The sequence below is a fragment of the Haliotis cracherodii genome, unplaced genomic scaffold (assembly GCF_022045235.1).
Source record: "Haliotis cracherodii isolate W230 unplaced genomic scaffold, xgHalCrac1.p SCAF_5, whole genome shotgun sequence".
Lineage (NCBI taxonomy): Eukaryota > Metazoa > Mollusca > Gastropoda > Lepetellida > Haliotidae > Haliotis > Haliotis cracherodii.
In genome coordinates this window covers 32,319,736-32,334,076 of record NW_027266308.1, presented here as the reverse complement: position 1 = coordinate 32,334,076, position 14,341 = coordinate 32,319,736, and the positions used below count along the sequence as shown (strand labels likewise).

Below are 14,341 nucleotides of genomic sequence, written 5' to 3'. Positions count from 1 at the left end.
TATTGACTGCATAGCCAACGATCACTCATCAATATACTTATGGCATTAACCTGTCATTAAAATCATGATATAAGCTATCCTGTCATTTTCGGGATAGTTGGATTTATTGGAAAATCAATTTAATGAGTGTATAATTCTTGTGAGATGGTAAAGTCAAATAGTAATTTCAGGAAAGTACATACTTGTGCACTGAGCATCCAGGAAAAACATTGATACAGTCAGTATGAGAATCCAGAGTACAATGAACCTTTGACAATTTCAACAATAACAAAGAATTTTTTCCTGCATGCCAGACATTATTAATGACATATTTAAAACACATATTTTGAAATATTCACCACAAAGTGAAAAACTAACTGTTTCATTCTGTTGGTATGGGTAATGGGATCTAAGTGGAATGAATGCCAGGAGATAGAATGATCATTAAAAGTTTTATGTCCATATTGTGTTTAATCTTCTTCTCTGTTTATTCCCATAGGGGAATTCAAATAAATACATATGTACACAAAGTCACAGTAAAGGTTGCCAAAAAAGATCTCAAAAGACATCGTAAGAAACCAAACAAGTGTGCCCGATGAAGGAGGCAGAAAGCTTGTCTGTGCATATTGTTTTAGTTAGAATGACCTTTAAAATTCATACTTTGTGCAGTTGGAACGCTTAAACTAATATTTTAATCAATAGTTTGACAAAATAGGAAAATAAAAATACTATAAGTTATTCATCTCAACATCTTTGCAGATACCTAACAAATGGAACAATACAGACTTTTTAGATAAGTATTTCAACGCCTGATTGATCAAAATCTACCAATTTATTCCATTTCTTATCAGAGCAAATCAATAATAATATTGATGACATTGTCTATAATTAATGTTGTATACAATTAGACAATTTACCCATCAAGGCACGAATACAATAGCTGGGTTCCAATCCAACCATGCTGAGGATAGGTAATAATAAACACTAAAACATGTATGAAGTCTACTGCTGGTCACAGCTCCAAGTTGGCATAAATTGATTACTTGAACTTGATTATAGTCCGTTTGCCGACAATAGTAGGTTGGCCTAACATGGGCAAGTTTCATGTGCGAATGTTTACAGTGCAGACCCCCTTGATGTTTGTTTGTTGTTTAATGCCTCACTCAGCAATATTCCAGCTATATGACAGTGGTCTGTAAATAATCAAGTCTTGACCACACAATCCAGTGATTGACAACATGAGCACTGATCCACGCAATTGGGATATGATAACATGCATCAACCAAGTCAGCAAGCCTGACCACCTGATCCCATCGGCCGCCTCATACGGCAAGCATGGGTTGCTGAAGACCTGTTCTAACTCGGATCTTCATGGGTCGCAGACCCCATTGTAACAACAGGCTTACAAAACACCCACAATTGTTGTGAAACAACTTTTTGGTGACGAGTTGGTAGAGACAAATAAATAACTGTCATGCCATTTAAGATGAATAGTTGCTTAGGGATTTATATCTATTTTGCATTTCATCAGTATGATTTGGCAGCAAACAGACTATACCTGATGTAGATTACCAATGATGTGTACAGTTCATGGTGTTATTTCATAATACATCAGTCAAAATGTTGATCAAAGTATGAAACTAGAAACTGATGTATCGGATATCTATATTCTGTTTGCTTCAAGATGGATGCAAATGACTGAAATATATGAATGAAGAAGGAAAAGACTATTATAACTATTTTAACTCCTCCTCCTATAACCCAAAATCTCTCCTATAACTACATACTCTATGTATTTGACTATATTGGGTATACACATATGTAGAGTTATAACTTGGAGTGAGTTGGTTATAATCCCAAATTATGTCAATTCCACACAATGTAGGATATTTGTCATGATGTCATCAGTGCTAATTCACTTTGGTGAATTAAAAATCCACAAGCTCAGGTAAGTTTGTTACAAAACAAGGATCATAATTCAGATAAATTGGTATCTGATACCAAGATCAGCAGATCCTGACATAGCCAAGGGAGGTAATTTTGCAAGAAGAAGAAGAAGAAGAAGAAAGATTGAGACCTTTGACCACTGGGCCCTAACCCCAAGTTCTTATTTATGATAAGCATAGGTAACTGGTCCTGGAACCTTCAAGAAGCTTCATGTGAGTATGGTTTTATGCCATGTTTAGCAATATTCCAGCAATATTGCATGGTGAGAGACACCAAAACGGCGCTTCACACATTGTACCCATGAGGAGAATCAAACCCGGGCCTTCGGTGTAATGAGCGAATGCTTTATCCACTTGGCTACACCACCACACTATCTCCAAGAAGAACACTGACAAATACTTATATTGAATACATTGCCCAACATAACACAATAGTCAGATCAGCAAGTTCATCACTGACTGAAGCCTTGTGATGTGTTCAGTCAGGTAAGTGAATATATAGTATCAAACAAACCATATCAAACAGTAGTAGAAAACCCATTCATCGCTTACGCATCGTGAGCGAAAGCATTTGGCTTAACGCCGCTTTGAAAAGTAAAGAAGTTAATGATATCACAGAGCCAGCTTCATGTGGAAGAGGATGCAAAGATGCAGGGAGCAGAAACATGATCTGGGCAAATCTGGTTGTTTGCAGAAGTGTAATAGGGGGTGAGTGAGTAAGTTGGGTTTAACGCCACTTTTAACATTATTCCAGTTATATCACGGCGTGTCAGCTTAATGTGGGAGGAAAGCTCAAAGTGATGCAGGTCTCAGACGTTAACCACTTTGGTGAAACACACGAACAGTATGGTGCTGACAAACCTAGAAACATAATCGGGGCGAACTGGGATTCGAACCCACAATCATAGGTTTCTGGCGTGCCCAAGGGATGCAACTCTGCACAGCGAATCGCGGCGCCTTAGACGACTGGGCCACCCTTGCTCCCTAGAAGTGTAATGAAAAGTACTTAGTGTCTAATATGGGATACCCATGGTTTGTTTGTTTGTTGTTTAACGCCGCATTCAGCAATATTCCAGCTTTATGACGGCAGTCTGTAAATAATCAAGTCTGGACCAGACACTCCAGTGATTGATATCATGAGCATCGATCTAAGCAAATTGAGATACGATGACATGCATCAAACCAAGTCAGCAAGCCTGACCAATGTACTGATCCTGATAGTCGCCTCTTACGACAAGCATAGTAATCTTTCATGGCAAGCATGAGTCGTTGAAGACCTATTCTAACCTGGATCTTCACATGTAGTTTGCAGAAGTGTTATGAAATGTAATTAGTGTTTCATTCAGAGAATCCAGTCTAATTTGGCATACGCATGGTATGGAAATAGTAGAAATATATAACGGTAGATAGTCATATTCATGTGTACCAGTGCCAGTGCCAGACCAGTGCTGGTAACTCATTTCAAAAGTGAGGTAGGCAAATAAAAAAAAATATAAAAAATAAAAACTTCTTGGACTTTTTATACTTGACTTTTGTCCTAAAAAGTTAGGTAGGTATAAAAAAAGATATTCTGAAGTAACAAAAGTAATACTCAATTTTTCAAGATCATTTTATTATATCCACTAATGGCAATATAACAATATTCATGTCATGGTGATATGCATGAAAGACGCCACCATTTTGGCAGCATGGGTGATGATTAAACTGGTCACTACTGTGCTTTGCGTTGACAAGCTTTGATGGTATAAGAGAAGGATCCCAGCGAGAAATATCAGAGTGACTACCTTTTGCTTAATACTCAACGAGGAAATGAAATGTTTTTACATTTTAACTTTTTATGCATTTCTTAAAGTAAATTTTGGCGGTAATAAATAAAGGAGTAAGTTGTATTTTTAATTTTTTTTTCACCATTTTGACTTTGAAAGAGCGGTGCATCCGAAAGACCAAGAAATAAAACAAATGTCGCCCAACCTGTCCTTACAAAATTTTGGCTAAAAATCCATTTTGATATTAATTAAAGAAAACTACAGTCGCCTACAATTTCCTTCCTTACAATGACATAGGAAACAGAGATTCAAAGGCCAGATAATGTTAATGAATAATGCTGTAAAAATCTCTTCCTTATTAGCCAAACCATGCATTTAAATGTGAATATTACAAGAAATACATTAATATTTTATTTACACACACATATAAGGTAATCTGAGACAGACATTTGTGAACAGATCTCAGAAATATTTGATTTGAACTTAATGTAATACAGTGCTAGTTGAAGCAAGTTTAATTCAAAATTGTGCTTAATACATTGATTTTAGATTAACAAATGTCAGCAAACACACCCACACTTTTGGTGAGTCCCTGAGACCATGCATTTCCAGTATACAGAGCCTTGTTTTACCTGAATAATATTCTGTAAAGGTTAAAGGACGTCCGAGTTAACACTTTCAGTTCCCACCCAAACTGGCCGGTTATTGATTATTTGTAAAGAAGGGCAACATAGTAACCATCAAATTTATGTTTCAAAATATCATGGTTGTGTTTAAAAGAATTACAATAACAACATTAATTATCATGCCATATCTTCTGTGTTACACTGACAAACTGAATTATTTTATTATACCTCTAATACACATCAAATAAGAGAGCAATATTTTCTCTTTAAAATGAATACCCACACTGTATATAAATATATTTAAATGATATTAATCTTTTGAAATTTAATGTCGACCACAAAGAAGACATAGGGTTAATGGCACAACCTATAATGAGATAGCACCGAGAGAAGTGTCAAGTTTACTCTCTGCCTTAAGTGACCCTACTTCTTCAAACTCTTGTAATACCCTTATGCTGGCAGACAAAATAAAGTACTTCATTGCCATGGAAACCCCAACCCGACCATGACAATCTTAAATGCCAACTAGACGAAAAGTATGGACTTCTTTATAAAGATGTGCTCAATTGCTTGTGTATTGCTATAATACAAAACATACACATTAGAACGGCGATCAGGCAAACACGTCACTGCTGTATATTGTCATTAACCTTTCAAAATGATTCGCTGCGGATTACGTCACAAACACAACACGTATATTTGAAAGGGATGCACTATCTGAATAGAAAATAAAGCTTTATATATGTGTCAATATTTTGGAAGCGTAATGTACCAGAAGAAATACAACACATGTAATTGTTATGTAAATACAGCAGAATTGGTCTTAACACCAAAGTCACTAAACCAAGCTTAAGTCAATTTATCTGGTGTATTTCTTTCACACAATCAACCCTAGGTCTGCCTGCCCCAGACTGGGTATTTACTGACTGATGTGATATTGCTGGAATTGTACTCGCTGCGGAGTAAACAACATTCACTCACTCACCCTGGTGTAACATTGTCCACTAAGTCAAGGTATCTCTCATCCGATTTGGTACATAAACAACTTTTGATAAACATATATGACATGCTATTTATACATACACTTGACATATAACGAGAATTAGTTTATCATTGAAGATAAAACTTTCCCAATCAATTGTGCAGTGGAGTAGTCTTTTAGTAACATGCAGAAACTGATGAAAATTTGGAATGCGAAAGTGAGAGAGAAATATTTTTGAGAAATATCTTCTTGTGTTTGTTGAAATAGCAGCATGTGCATGACAAATATATCACAAGTTCAGAGAATTTCACAACTATCGATTTACTACCTTGATAATCAAAATATGAATATGAGAATTGGGATATTCCTACCTCAATACACTCAACGAAGGAAGATTATTCCATCATAAGCCAAACGATCACATTCCAATTTCCGGATCATGCTGTGGCTGCATACACCAAATCCCATGATCATATTCTATGTAGGAATATTGAAACCTTTATCAAATATGTCTCAATACATGTCTCCATGCGAGAGCTACCACAATGATCAAACACTCTCACAGATGAAACCCAAATTGCTGTTAGCACCGTTGCCGTTATAATCTGATGGGTCTGTATCTTTCACGGCTAACAAGACACACAGGCGTCACATTTCAATATGTTTGTCGATAAATAAACCCGGTGACAAGGTCTATCCCAAATCTGATGTTATTGAATACAAGATAGGAGTCACAGGAAGTCAGCTTAATGGACCTTGTGAGAGACCCTCGGTCAGTTTCATTCTCTTTGAAATGGACAACTGTCAGAGGCATGTTGATTGCTAAAACACATGGCAGCTATTGATTCACACTAAATGATTAGCGTTAATTTCCTGATTGACACGCTCGTTCGTTTGGCTACTATTAACAACCCAGATTTCCTGAAAAGCCAAGGACAGTCGGATGATATTTTCAGCTGTGAAATATTGATAAGAAATGACACTATTTTTATTCTTGTCCTTCTTGCAAATTTGATGGACTCATTTTTAAATCCATGTGTGGCATAATCAAGAAGTTTAATTCTCATTCTAAACAGACACCATATTGAACGTATTTAGCACCATGGCTCATTAAATGCCAGGTGAAGACTGCCTATTTCACTCTGATTTAACAAGGTAAAGTTTCTTTATACTTATTTTTATTAAATATTAAAAACTACAAATGGGAAGGAGACTCAACAAAGATCATGTGAAAGCCTTGTTCTTTGGGTGGGTGGGTGGGTTTGAGTGAGTGAGTGAGTGAGTGAGTGAGTGAGTGAGTGGAGTTTATCACTGCTTTGAACAGTATTCCAGGTTTATCACTGCGTGTTAGTTTGATATGGGATGAATGCCTGAAGTGATGCAGGTCTTAGATGTTTACCATTTTGATGACAAATCTAGAAACATGACCGGGCAAACCGGGATTCGAATCCACGATCACAGGTTTCCAACGTGCCCAAGGGACGCATCTCTGCAGAGTGAATTGGGGTGCCTTGGATGACAGGGCCACCCTCACTCATAAGGGACAAGCATCCCTCTGTTACATTGTGTATTCTGTGGAATACACTTTCAAAACTCTCAGCCTCATCAAACAACAGCTCTATTTGAATACTGACCTTCTAAACAAACAGTGTTCATCACATGTGTATGAGCGACCAAAAAATCCTGTCACGTGATCCATTCATCATTGGTTTGGTGCAATGAGTGTTCCAAGGCCAGTTTTTGAACCTGATCACAATGGACCTGGATGTGACAAACTGTTTTCCAATATTGAACAGATGTCAGTGGGTTAAATAGATAATTCCTTCATCGTGTAGTGGCCAAACTCATTATCTGTTTTAGACTGCTCCAGTCAATGCTTTAACTGCTTTAATAGGTACTCTCCTATATACTATTGATGTGTGTAATAATATGGTAGTACATAACTCTAAAAAATGCTTCAATGAGAATACTGAGAGAGTTTTGTTTTAGCTGCAAATACAATATTCCAAGCATATATTATGGAGTGAGTGAGTTTTATGCAACATTTAGCTATAGTTCAACAATATCATGGCAAGCAACACCAGTAATAGCTTCACAAATTTATTCCCATATGTGAAATCGAAACAAGTTTTAGATCCTGTTCACAATGGACCTGGATGTGACAAACTGTTTTCCAATATTGAACAGATGTCGCCAGTGTTTACACATTACTTAGAAACCAAATTATCATAGGTATTAATTTCCATGAAAGCGCATGGCTGTATACATCTCATAGTGCCTCTGTTATAGTCAGTGGGTTATATAGATAATTCCTTCACGGTGTAGTGGCCAAACTCATTATCTGTTTTAGACTGCTCCAGTCAATGCTTTAACTGCTTTAATAGGTACTCTCCTGTATACTATTGATGTGTGTAACAATATGTTACACTATAATGAGTTTTCACATCAATGGGCTATTTTTAATAGCCTTTTTCTTTTGACAAAATTTGATTTGGACGTCCAACTTAACCTTGAGAAACCATACAAAAAGCAAGTTGTGCCATCTGATCCTCATCTGTGTTGTTCCTCTGTCAACCCTAAGGACACAGTCTCCCTTTGAGTGAGTGAGGTTTTACGCCGCTTTTAGCAATATTCCAGCAACATCACGGCAGGGGACACCACAAATGGGTTTCACACATTGTATACCCATGTTGGGAATCGAACCCGGGTCTTCGGCATGACGAGCGAACGCTTTAACCACTAGGCCACCCAACCGCCCCTTCTCCCTTTCAATCCCCAAAGACCGACTTAAAGCAGTCTCTTACCATAAGTATTTTGTATATTTCGTCTCCCATTTTAGAACGTACATAACTCTAAAAAATGCTTCAATGAGAATACTGAGAGAGTTTTGTTTTAGCTGCAAATACAATATTCCAAGCATATATTATGGAGTGAGTGAGTTTTATGCAACATTTAGCTATAGTTCAACAATATCATGGCAAGCAACACCAGTAATAGCTTCACAAATTTATTCCCATATGTGAAATCGAAACTGGGTCTTTGGTAGTCATTACAAAATTAGAATCAGACAATATATACATATGAGTGGAATCAATATCTTGACAATAGTCAGCTGACTATCCTAATAATGACTTGATTGTGTTCTTCATTCTGAATTCAGTAATAATGAAAATAACAGTGTCATATATGCTTCCATGCCTTAATGCCCATGGTGGATGAACCATGGCAGAAGCTGTTAGATTCTATCTTTATCACCCTATGAATAGACTGTTCATTAACTGTGATACACAATCATTTATTAATATTTATGAATATCAGAATGAGTGAGAGAAAGTTGTTTGCTGGCATTATTCCATCACTGGGTCAGGCAAACCATGGCGACATAAATCATGTGCTACTACCCAAGTTATTCTGCTCGATCAGTAGGAGGACTTATATAATTTTCCATAAAATATACTCTAATTTGTTTTGTTAAAATACAAAGTACCGGGTATCAGTGGTCATTTTACTTCAATACATACACTAAATAAAATGAAAAAAAGATAATATAACCTGCAATCCCAACACACCTACGAGCTAAGACTTTCGTTTGAATGTTGACAAACTCTCCACAGCTCAGTCTAGGAAGTCTCATTACTTTCATAGCTAAAGGAGTTCAAACGCTAAACGTTTACTTTCATGTTTTTATTCTTCACAGCAGACACCAATGTTAGCATCAATACCTTCAACTCCACCATTGACTTTTAGCACTATTTCAGCAATACCACAGCAGGGGACACCACAAATGGGCTTCACACATTGTACCCATTGTTGGGAATCAAACCCAGGTCTTCAGCGTGCCAAGCGAACGCTTTAACCCCTTAGCTAGACAGAATTTATCATGCTCAAACTAAGTATGGAAGACATAGCTATAACGGCTACTGTCTTTCAAAAGTATATTTCCCTCTGGCTTCATCAGTATTCCTTTTTATTTGTGTGTGTGTGTATTTCATGAGGGCTACTCTGAGGAAGACTCGGACTCTCCAATTCCCAAGTCAATGGATCAGTTGTAACCACACTAACCACAATCTTAACACATATAAACATACAAGACACAGTTAATTACCACAAAGGCATCAGTTTGAAATTACTTGAGAATAGTTAAAAAAAAAACCTGAAAGCAGACTGTTAACTATAATGGCCTACAAGATGCACATCACTTTAACCAACATCAGCAACACCACAGTGTACGCCAAGAATGAGCTTCATCAGACCTGGAATCTCAAACCAACCTCAAACCCAATACTTCTTTATGATGAATTGATTATACATTTAAGTTAAATAACTTTCTAACAAATTGTAATCATGTTTCTGATAAAAATATTTTGAAAAACTTACACAATTCTTCATGGCCGAGACTGATACATTTTTACACACTTAAGGCTGTCAATTCAATGGCAAGAAAATAAGCGAAATATTTTTGTTCTCTGTGGCCAGAGAGTGTTTTCTGATGACACAATGGTCATTATAACGATGACAGAGGAATGAGCAACATTAATTTCCTGGTGGACACATTAGTATAAAGCCTGCCTCAGAAGATGAAAGTGACAGGAGCATCATTGGATAAACACATTGAAAGATGGGCCATCTTCAAAGTAAAATTAACTAAAAGAGAGCGTGATGATGACACAAGCAAGTGATGGGTTGCAGGAGAACAAAATTGATTCCAGCCATGACTGTCAATGACATTGATGAAACTACCAATTAGCATAGAGCTGTCACCATTTGTGTTTAATTAATAGACCACAGTGCCATAAATCTTCATGGAAGTGAGAGTGTCAAAGTTGTCACCGTCATTACAAAACGAATATCAATTAATTTACTTGATAATCATGTTAGTGAGTGACAAGGGTTTAATGCTGCTATAAATAGCATTCCAGATACATCACAGAATGTCAGCTTCAATATGGATGGAGAGCGCCAAGCAATGCATGGTGTGGACTTTTACCACTTCTGGGGAAATGGTGCTGACAACACAAGGACCATGACCACAGCGGGTCTGGGATTCGATCAGATGAACAACACCTTCAACCACTCAGCTACTATTCCTTCAGGCTCAATGCAATTGAACACAGCCTTAGGTGGAAAAGAATTATTGTGACATTTTCTTTCAGGCATGTAATGAAACGAAAAACATTTCTGTTGATTTTGTCTTTCAGACTTCTTCAAAAGAAACTAATTTTCTTTGCATGTAATGAGAATAACATTTCTGTCGACTTGCATTTCATATTTCAAAAGTAAATATCAATTGTCATGTCAATGAATGCTTCATAAAATATTTTAAATTCCAGTGTATTTGAGTGACATGATGTGAAATTGCTTTCACACTTATCACCACCTATTTAAATTTCTATCAATCAGTTTGGTTCCATGAAAGTGTGATCAAAACCAAATTCCACAACTAAGAAATTGTTTCAAAACTTTCTGAGATCTATAACTACAAATAGCAGCAATCACTCAGAAACAGAAATACAGTCGCACCTCGTCGTGTTATCCAGGGTTTGAGTGAGCGAGTGAGATGGGTTTTAACGCCGCTTTTAACAGTATTCCAGTGATATCGTGGCGTGTCAGCTTAATGTGGGATGAAAGCCCAAAGTGATGCAGGTCTCAGACGTTTACAACTTTGGAGAAACCCATGAGGATGGGTATGGTGCTGACAAACCTAGAAACACAATCGAAGCCAACCAGGATTCGAACCCAGAATTATAGGCGTGCCCAAGGGATGTAACTCTGCACAGCGAATCGCGGCACCTTAGACAGTTTGTCAGCACCATACCGAAGTGGTAAACGTCTGAGACCTGCATCACTTTGGGCTTTCCTCCCACATTAAGCTGATACGCCATGATGTAACTGGAATAATGTTAAAAGCGGTGTTAAACCCAATTCACTCACTGATCTTGAAGGTCCATCTGTGTAACAGAAGCAACAAACTTCACAAACTGATCTTATTTGCTGCTTATATAGAGTGAAGCACACTTCTTATTTGGATTAAGGAACTAACATACAGAAGCATCACGGTAACTTAACTATTACTTACACCCAAACTTATAAACTACAATTTAAGCAAAAGAAGATAATTACATCAAGTTTTCTTTTCCAAGAATGCTGGGAAAATGAAACCAAAGTTACAGCTTAAGGGCACATAATTATGATTCCCACCAAATTCATAAAATGACCTAATTTTAAGATGAATATTCAGGACTAATTTTTCTGAAATTTGCAACAGGAAGATATGTTTTTTCTATTCATCTTCTATTTTTGATTGGGATCCGGTTTCAGGTAATAATAATATTATCCGTGTTTCACAATTTGCCAAGAGACATACACCCATGTGTGATACACTGACTTTTTCAGGTCAACGTAGAGGCATAAAATTGACTTGTATGACTCATACAATTACAGCACCCAAATTAAAATGAATTTAGAGTAAAATGACCAAATTATAAAAACAAAAAATAACATATGGACAGACTTCATTTCCTGATTACTCCATCTAAGACATGCTTGCTTTTCTTAATCTAGATAAAAAAAACCTGATTGGACGAAATGTCTTTTGATATGATGCAAGCTGGGATTGTAATTGTCCAGATGAAATTTATTTTAGTAATTGTATTCTTGACCTCAAATACACAGGCCATTTCCTCTTCCCTTCCTCTGAGGCGTTTGCAGAATAATGAACTGTTTTGTTGCAAGGTGGTTGTGAAATGAGGTTTACCATCGAGTTCATGGTTTTTGCACTCACATAGCGATGTGCAAGCACTTGTGAGTGTGGATGTATGGCTGCTTGTACTAGTTCAGACTAAGGTCTGTTTTATAGAACGAATGAGTAAATATTGCTTTACCCCGCTTCAGCAATATCCGATTTTATGATTCTAGCCCACTGAGATACCATGCCATAGTTAAACATGAAAACCCCATACACAGACACAGTATACTGACTCTGAGCTGACCAGACCTTGTTTTAGCCCCTTAATGCTGAGCGCCAGGCAGGGTAACAACAAGTACCAACTTTTACAGTCTTTTGGATGACACAGCCGAGGATCAAACCTCCAACCTTCCACTCTCAGGGCAGATGCTTTGTCCACTAGACAACTTCAGCAGTCTTTAGTGCAAGTTGTAGAAATATTACAGAGAGGTGAGTGCAAAGCAAGTGAGATGAGTGACACCAGCATCAGTCATGATACACAGCAACCAATACTGGAGCCCTGCCACAAACAAACCTGCTGTTTCACAGTGTCATTATCGATCCTTAGGGAACAATAAATTTAATTATTTGATTTTCATCACAGCCTGCCTTACAAGTGAGTAAGTGAGTATGGTTTTACGCCGCTTTTAGCAATATTCCAGCAATATTACGGCGGGGGACACCAGAAATGGGCTTCACACATTGTACCCATGTCAGGAATCTAACCAGGGTCTTCGGCGTGACGAGCGAATGCTTTAACCACTGGGCTACCCGACCGCCACTCCTGCCTTATGAGCAAACACCTTGCTCACAATTTAAATTTTCCCCAAGTACTTACAGAGATAAGATAAATTGCTAAATGTGTTCCCTTCTTTCATAACTTGTTGAGTGAGTGAGTGAGTGAGTTTGGTCTTACACCGCTTTTAGCAATATTCCAGCAATATCACAGTGGGGGACACCAGAAATGGGCTTCACACATTGTACCCATGTTGGGATTCGAACCCAGGTCTTCGGCATGACGAGCTAACACTTTAACCACTAGGCTACCCGACCGCCCCTCATCACTTGATGAAAGACTGAGTCCTAAATATATCATGGCTTAACCAATCATTTCTGTTGACATTTAAAGTATACAAAATGCCTTGAAGAGATTTTAGAAACAATATTAGTTTAAAAACTGCCTAACATTTTAAAATATTCGGGATGAAAATCAAATAATTAGTTTGGGCCAAGTCTTAGATTCAAACCCATGACCAGTATTTGTTTGCAGATAAATGATGCAGAACTTACAGTGTACTGAAAGAGTCTTAGATGAAGCCTCCTTTACTGGACAATAATGAGGTCAGAGTTTTTTTTCTCAATCCTTCATGGAAGGCTACAAGTGCAGCAGGGCATTAGCCCTTGCCTTAATGGATGAAGTGATGTCTGTTTTGGCTATGAGTGAGTGAGTTGGGGTTAATGCCGCTTTTAACAGTATTCAAGTCATATCACGGTGAGGATGGGTATGGTGCTGACAAACCTAGAAACATAATCAGGTCGAACTGGGATTCGAACCCACAATCATAGGTTTCTGGCGTGCCCAAGGGACGCAACTCTGCACAGCGAATTGTGGCGCCTTAGACGACTGGGCCACCCGTGCCCCCGTTTTGGCTATGACCAGTCAAGGGGTAACTGACAATCTTGTCAAATTGGTCTTTTAGAGACACCATAGCTGGGAACATTCATACAGTGTCTCTTTGGAGGAGATGTCAAAATTTAAAATCACTCATATATCAAGTGTTCATACCAAAAGATATGTAAAATGTATGAAATACCTTGTTATATTTCAGATTAGCTGTGGGAAGTAACAAAAAGCATGTTTTTGAATACAATTCCATTTGCATTTCTCAAAGGAATAAAAGAAATATTGACATTTATCTCAGCAAGTCAGAAAACATTTGAAGCGTGCTAAATCCAATAAAAGGAAACATTTTCAATAAAAATAATATTTGATTTTTCATCTTTTCCTTCTTTCAGTCAGTCTGATTGCAATATTTCTTATTAAGCTATCAATAGCCTCACAGTAATATTTCATTATAATAATTTACCATTCTGATACAATATTTACTCAGACATTATTAAAGAATAATATCTGGTCAATAACATTCATTCACCTGATTTGTGGGATTGGTAAATCCAGAGGTCTAAGGTATGTTTTGCTCTGAAACAATATTGCTATATGAGTCCATTAATCATATCTTGCCATGATGGTTAATGGAACGCTTTGTGTCTCTGAAGTCCTGGTAAGTGTACTTACTTGAACTCTTGAACAATAACCA

The 14,341-nt window shown here is 37.3% G+C and overlaps 1 protein-coding gene across 4 annotated transcripts in view; it reads right to left on the bottom strand.

Annotated features, from left to right (window-relative positions):
- Positions 1-14,341, bottom strand: part of LOC139442525 (melatonin receptor type 1C-like) — a 307,981-nt gene that overhangs the window by 4,035 nt on the left and 289,605 nt on the right. The gene's annotated exons all lie outside the window — the stretch shown is intronic.